The 7,467-nt window shown below is 41.4% G+C and overlaps 1 long non-coding RNA gene across 1 annotated transcript; it reads right to left on the bottom strand.

The window, feature by feature from the left end:
- Positions 1–1,177: 1,177 nt before the first annotated feature.
- On the bottom strand, positions 1,178–6,797 carry LOC308293996. Its single transcript, XR_013962506.1, has 7 exons — positions 6,743–6,797; positions 6,167–6,266; positions 5,459–5,592; positions 4,535–4,680; positions 4,194–4,414; positions 2,593–2,801; positions 1,178–2,286 (listed from the first exon to the last, which is right to left on the bottom strand). It is a non-coding gene; the product is annotated as an uncharacterized lncRNA (long non-coding RNA).
- Positions 6,798–7,467: the final 670 nt, after the last annotated feature.

The following is a 7,467-nucleotide window of genomic DNA, read 5'->3' as shown; positions in this document are numbered from 1 at the left end:
AACAAGTTAACTTGAGGGTTTAAACCATATGGCTAACAATCATCAAAGAAAAGGAAACAGTCTGTTCTTGAGAGATTATTCTATAAATAAAAACGACCTGCTCATTTCATGGCATAACATCTCAGCAGTGTGAAGCAACAGGCTAGTCAATACTGCGGTGCGGTAGATCACAACAACCTCCCAGGTCCATCTCCCGCATCCTGTGTACGTCGTCACAACCGGTTACTACAAAATGAAGGCACTCCTTAATATTATCCGAATAATACCACATCTCCCTTTCTTTGAGAACTAAGGGTGGCCCACATAAATGCAACAAGTTAACTTGAGGGTTTAAACCATATGGCTAACAATCATCAAAGAAAAGGAAACAGTCTGTTCTTGAGATTATTCTATAAATAAGAACGACCTGCTCATTTCATGGCATAACATTATCATCTTTTCTTTTGTGACACAAGACAAGATTTTGGAAAATAGCGTACAATCAATACACTTATGTGAACACCTTACGTTACTACAAACGTTACCAAATAACGTTTGTAGTACAATCACAACCCAGACAGCACAGCGGCGTCGCGCCTATTTAGCTTCGGCGGACAGCGCGACTTGGACGCAATTGGCCTCATTGGACCTCGCTACGTCCGCTACGTCCGCGCTGTACAGCAGCGCTGTGTGATGCTCATTGGGAAGATGCATTTGCTACGTCGCTGGCGATGCGGCAACGACATATCTACGCTCTCTGCGCGATATTAATGCCTACGGTTGGACGCTTATTCTCCCTCCCCCCTCTCTTCTCCCTCCCGTCACCCCTTCTCCCCTCCCCTCACGCTCCCTTCTCACCCCATCCATTCTACACTTGCAAATGATGTTACTATGGTTTGTATTCTTACCTGCTAACTGCTGTCCTTACTGGCTGCTGCACCTGGTAATGGAAGACTTTCCTATGTTCAGTTAAAACGCAACCATAAAAACCCTAATAAAAAGGGGCATTGTTGTGAAAAATCAGACCATCACGTACGTCCTAATAAACTTTAACTCCATGTGCAGGGCAGCACCAACAACAGCAGTAGTGTGAAAACGTACATCAATCGATCCCAGAGCATCACAACAGGGCAGGCAAAGCTAGTCAACAGATGCACACATCGAACGGAGGATCTAAACATAACAGTGAGACATGATGCAGTATTCAATATTTCATATTTATTTAACTGTTATTGTATATGCAGCAATAAACCTTCAAGCAATTGATAGAAAACAGATAGGCCTACATTTAAAATTGCCCTATTTAAGTTCCTATCACACAAACATTTGGAGGACCCCCGGTAGTAAATCTGAGGACCCCCTGTTGAAGACCCCTGATATAAGTTTAAAAAAAAAAATCAGTATTCAAACATTTATGTACCAGAACAAATGTAGGCTATATACCATAATTATATAATGCACTTAACCATTTCCAATCAAATTTGAATGGAACAAGAACTCTTCACTGAGAGTAAAAACATTCACTGAAAAGGTAGGCCTTATGTTGGTGAAATGATCAGGCCATCACATAGTTTCCCAATGAACTTTACTTAGCAGCAGCAACAAGAGAACGATGCCCCAAAAAAAACCACAGAGCAGAATAGAACACCAGTCAGACAGTAAGACTTAACAGGCCTAGTAACATTATTACATTAACTGAAAAATTATGCTTATATTGTGTAGCTCATTAGGTGTTTAAAATGTTTTTTTTTAAACAGTTCCTCATTTTGCTGTGGGCCGCTTGACAAACCCCTCCAGGATCACTGCATGTCACCGGACCACCAGGCACATTTTGAGAACCACTTCCTTACGATATTCACATAAAGAATACAGCCTGTTCTAAATGAAATGATCAAATATCTATAATGTCTATAATAGACACACAAATTGCCTTCGGTATTCTGTCCTCCCTTATTTAAATTATGTATTTACCCAAGTGCTGCTTGGGTTCAGTGTCTGGTTAATTACAACATATAGCCTTCTGTGAGCCCATCATTATGAGGGTAAATTCATGTTCCTGGGTCAGTAGCTACGATGGTGGGGCCAGCCCAGTCTGTGTCTCCGGTCATACACAGCTTTCTAGCCATGGCGGGCCAGAGGCCGGCTCCGGAAGACTGCAGGGGGACTTGCAGCACCCCATGCTGCGGTGTCGTCCATGTGTTGATGGGGCGCACAAGCTGGATCTCACCGAGAACGCTAGCAGTCGCAGAACCAGGGGCTGAGGGCCAGCTGCACACAAGTGCAGACCGTGTGCAGGCTGCTGAAGATCTGGGGGAACGCACACGCCACGCACGCACGCACGCACGCATGCACACACACACACACACACACACTCACCCACCCACAGACGCACACACACAGAGAGAACAGTGATATTTAATTATCTGGATAAAATAAGTTAAATGGCTCTATATTGTGAAAGTTATTTTGATCGGCATTAATACAGAGAGCATTGATGGACTTGATCATTACTCCTAAGGACAAAGAGATGGAGAATGAGTATTTCTTTAAGGATTGTAGCACAGTATTCAAGATCAAGTGTGTGTGTGTGTGTGTGTGTATGTATGTATGTACCTGATAGATGTGGTTGAGTTTGAAGTGTTTGAGAAGCAACAGCAGGATGGCAGAGATGGCCTTCACAATGATCTCTTTGTGGCGATTGACATCAACACAGAGATTCATGTAACAGCCCCCCGGATTGATAGTGGACGTTAATGATGAGACAGTAGAGTTCCAAACAGATGCTGCTTTATTGTGGTGAAGCACCTGGTAGCACCGTGAAACTAGACAAATATGACAAAAAGAAATATGCATATTAAAGTGGGTCTAGTTACATAAATAATACAAAAGGTTGTCAAACAGTTGACCAAAGAAATAAACTACAGTTTGGCCTGACAACAAACAGACAAGATGCACTTTAAACTGTACAAATTGGACCTCTTAATACAATAAAACAATATTAATATGAAATTCACCATGAAAGTAAACAAACATAACCCTAAAGACAACATGCAAGTTGGATTCATTTAACATGGCATACATGTAAATGAGTGAAAACACAGAAGAAATGTGGGTACTCTGCCACCTAGTGGACCTTTTAAAACACTACATACCAAAACTGCAGAAATCAGATCAACAGTAATTAATCACAAATAGTAATAACCTTTAGTTGGTGGTCATTTACAATTCATGCTCTGCAACACTGTGGTTCTGCAGCCACAAATACTGTTCCCATAAGTTCTACAGTTTCACTGGGATTGTGAGTGCATCACATTATCAACAGGCATATTAACAACCATTTAGGCTTGAGGCTGATTCTAAAACACTTTCTAAAGCCTGACCTAAGTTTTCTGAAACCACAAATAGTATTACAAATTTACAAAAACAAATGTTGCTACATACTGTACAGTACATGTACTACACAACAATGTGTTCCCATCCATAATGGGTTAAATCCATAAAAGACTGTGTCACCACTTTAACCATTATTTTTTGGCTACTGGTATTCAAAAATAGCAGATCTACAAGCTTGTATCTGGGGGTCCCTGGAACATATTTTGAGATGGGGGTCAGCTGCAAAATACATATAATCTTGGGGGTCCTTGATATGAAAAGGTTAAAACTACATTAGGCAGCAGAAATTAAAGGAAAGGTCCAGCCAAGTTTGTGTTTACATATTCAGATCTTTGAGCAATGGAGTATTTAAGTTATAACAATTTGTTGGAGTACTTTGGTCGCGTCGTTTAAATCACACCCAAAACTATGTCTTGAATGCCATGGCCTCTTGTGTATTATTGCTTTAATTATTACATTGCAAGGAGCTCTCTACTGGAACCGTTGACCCCCCCCCCCCCCCCGACCCGACTCTGGATAAGCGGAATGTGGGTGTGAAACGAATCAATCAAAGATTTAAGTCATCTTTTTACTGGTTCATTTTAACATTGTTTGGAGACGTGGTTGCTGACATTACATCATTATCTTGTATTTCTGTATTATAGCTGTAGGAAAGAAAGAACTTAGGAATACACTTGCAGTGGAGTGTTATTGGTCCAACTCTCAGAACCTCAGTCTGTGTATTTTTTTTAAATATATATTTAGGGGGGCTTTTTCCGCTTTTATTGGTATACAATAGACTGATATGACATGGGGAGAGAGAAGCTTGTTAGGATCTTTACCAGCCTAGGTGCCCAGACTGCTACGCCAGCTGTCTGAATTAGGAGTCCAGGGCAGCCTGACGGAGGGTGTGGGATGGGTGGAGACATGACCTCGTCCCTCTCCAGGGGGAATGGCTCTGCCTCTATGGAGTTGCCGTTGTCATCTTTATCCTCGTGGGGTCGTCGGCCTTGTAAGGGTCTTTATCGTTGAATGCGTCCAGGTTGTCTTGCTTTATCAGGGACTGTAATTCCAGAGGACAAGGTGATGAGCACTGAAAACAGCCTGACGACATGTCATCAAAGCTGTTCCCGTACGGTTCTTTGTTTTGAGACCGGGGAGGAGGTGCAGGAGTGACACTTACCTTGTGCCCGTTTCTGCTGCTGTTCTATGAAGTCTGAAGCTGATGCAGGGGGAGACGCAGCTCTCATGCTCCTCACCACCCTGATGCGTAAGCCTCCAGCTTACGCACCTTGATGCCCTGGAGCTGCTCGAATCCTCCAGCGTGAACTGAAAGAGCAATGAGAGGTTTTCATGGATTAAAGATAAATTAACTCACATCTGAAAAGTCCTAATCTACAATTTGTGAAATGGCATCAAAGGCGCCACACAGAATTTGATGACCATCCCAAAGAGCATGACAGAAATGGGCTTGTTGTTGTACAGCGGAGACCCTGGTTGAAGAGAGGAAATGGTCGAATTAGATTTAAAATGGGACTTGGACACAGTCAAACATTACACACAGTATTGAACATCACACATAATCACACCATGATGTGTGCATCCACAGCATATACTGTTATTGAAGCTAATTGTCTCCCTCTCACACAGTCACACACACCTCTCTAGTTGCATAGATGCCATTTGTTTTATTTAATTGAATTACTTCTTATATGATAGCTAATGCTCTTCTTGATTATTATATCCACCCGTTTCCGCTACAATATACTCGAGCATTATCTGTAGGACACTTCAGGTTAACAGCAGACCTCCAAGTCCAAGCACACATCGCATCTTCAACAAGCTGTGAGCTTGTTGCATGTTCAATGATGTGTCTCACTTGACTGGAAAAATAGCGCCACGACTGCTTATTTCAAACTATCTCCCAAAAATCACATTTTATCAGTGGATGGAAACAGGCTAAATTAGCTTTGCCTTTTTTTTTGATAATTTCTGATAATTTGCTTCCTATTTTCAAAAAAAGCTTTATGGAAACGCAGCTTATGTCCAGGCAGGGTGTGTACCTGTCTGTCTGTCTGTCTGTCTGTCCCCCTCCCACAGTGTTTACCTGTCTGTGTGCCTGTCTGTCTCCCTCTCACAGCAGTCCTCTGGTATCCAGGGTATGGATGAGTGTTGCAGACAGCTTGATGTTGTTGTGGAGTACCGGTTTGTGGTGCGTCAGACCGTTGCTCAGTCACACAGCTATGCACACGCACACAAAAAAACAGGTTGAGAACCACTGTCCTAGTACAGGGGTAGAGCAGACACTGATGTAAGACACAATAGCGGTGCAATTTGTATAGATGGTTTCAGACATCCAGACAGTTAAAGCTGTCACGATTATGACATTTTACATGACGATTAATTGTCACTCAAATAATGGCGATCATATTTTTGTCGTTGACAATTACATTACTCTTTGGCTTTTAGGCTTTGAAGTTGCACATGGCAAATATGACACCTAACCTAAATATACAAAGAAATTACGACATATTTGACAACTTTATACTTAAAAAAGAACACGGATGGTTGAAATAGCCGATCTACAAGCTCACGAGTCGCGATGCAACGTGTTGCAAGCTTGAAGATCTGCTATTTCCACTATTTTTTACTTAAAAATATATGACAATTTTTAAACATGGAAACGATTATGACGATTATGAAAAATAATCGCGATTATGTCAAATAATTGTGATTTGACGATGTAATAATTGTGACAGCCCTACCAGTCAGTCAGACATTCATTAATTGACAGATTACTTTTTGATTGACATACCGTCCTCTTCCTCCTTCTCTCCGTCATAGTGAGACGAGTCAGAGTCAGAGCCACTCCCCTCCCCGCTGTCCGCCGACACGCTGCGCTTCCTTTTCCTGTCCTGGTTGGGATGGGAGGATGTCACAATTATTGTGACCAAAAAAAATCACGATTTACAACATTATAGCAATAATCAAACTATCCCCATCATCAATTATCCTGGGGCGGAACATATGCCAAATAATTGCTGATCTACAAGCTCACAACGAAGGATTTAGAAGACACTGTCGAAATATTCAAAGAATTTCAAGGTTTTTCAAAAATAGCAGATCTACAAGCTCACAGCGTTGGACTTGGTGCCGCACTGTGAGCTTGTAGATCTGCTGTTTTTCAAAAGTTAAAGCATAGAATGATGTTTAAAGTAATGATGTTTAAAGTAATGCGTTCCAGGTCTAGATGGGTTTATACTTTAGCTAATCAAAAATAGCAGATCTACATGGAATTCTGGGGGTCCTTGACATGAAAGACATTTATAGAATGGACCTCTGGTATTAAAGGGTTGTGCTTTTCCTCCAGTAGGTTTGTTCCAACACTTACTTTCTTTCTCTTCTTCTCTCCTCCTTTCTCCTCCTCCTTTTCTCCTCCCTCATCCTCCTCTTCTTGCTCTTTTTGTTCTCCTTCTGCGCCTTCTCTGTCTGCAAACACACCACATCATTATTACATCACTGTAACACCACCTTCTGCTGCTCCTCTGTCTGTTCAGACTACCACTTAATCAGTCCAACTGTGGAAGTTAAAACTGTGTCTAGAAAAACGTCTGCTCATGTGCAATGAACTGACTAAACTCACTGAGCTTGTTAGCTTAGCGTTAGCATGTAGCACAACAAAACAGTCTCTGAAGTGAACCTTGTGAAGAAATTCCTCTTGTCTTGCAAACTTGCAGCTTGTCCTCCTCTCAGAACGTTGTGTAAACACTCACAGGACTGAAAACTACAACTGTTTGTGCACAGCAAACACTTAAAAATAATATACAGAACGCCTCTGAATCACTGTTGTCTTCCCTTTCTCCGCTCCCGTAGCCTCTCTCTCCCCCCTCTGGGCAGCCAGTGGTACAGAACATAACAGGAAAAACATTGCTTTTAAAACTAAAAGAAAATAAAACTCCTAATGAATTAAGTATGACATATAAATTACGTTTATAACAAAACCCAATCACACTTTTTAAAGGCTTAAAATTGTCAAACAAAGCCTTACTTAAATGTTTTTAATACTAGTTCAAGTAAACAATTTTGTAACTGGTTTACACAAACAGCAAAAACCTA

Source organism: Nannobrachium achirus, assembly GCF_963921795.1.
Source record: "Nannobrachium achirus genome assembly, chromosome: 11".
In the NCBI taxonomy this organism is placed as follows: Eukaryota; Metazoa; Chordata; class Actinopteri; order Myctophiformes; family Myctophidae; genus Nannobrachium; species Nannobrachium achirus.
This window is presented reverse-complemented; position numbering and strand designations above follow the sequence as displayed.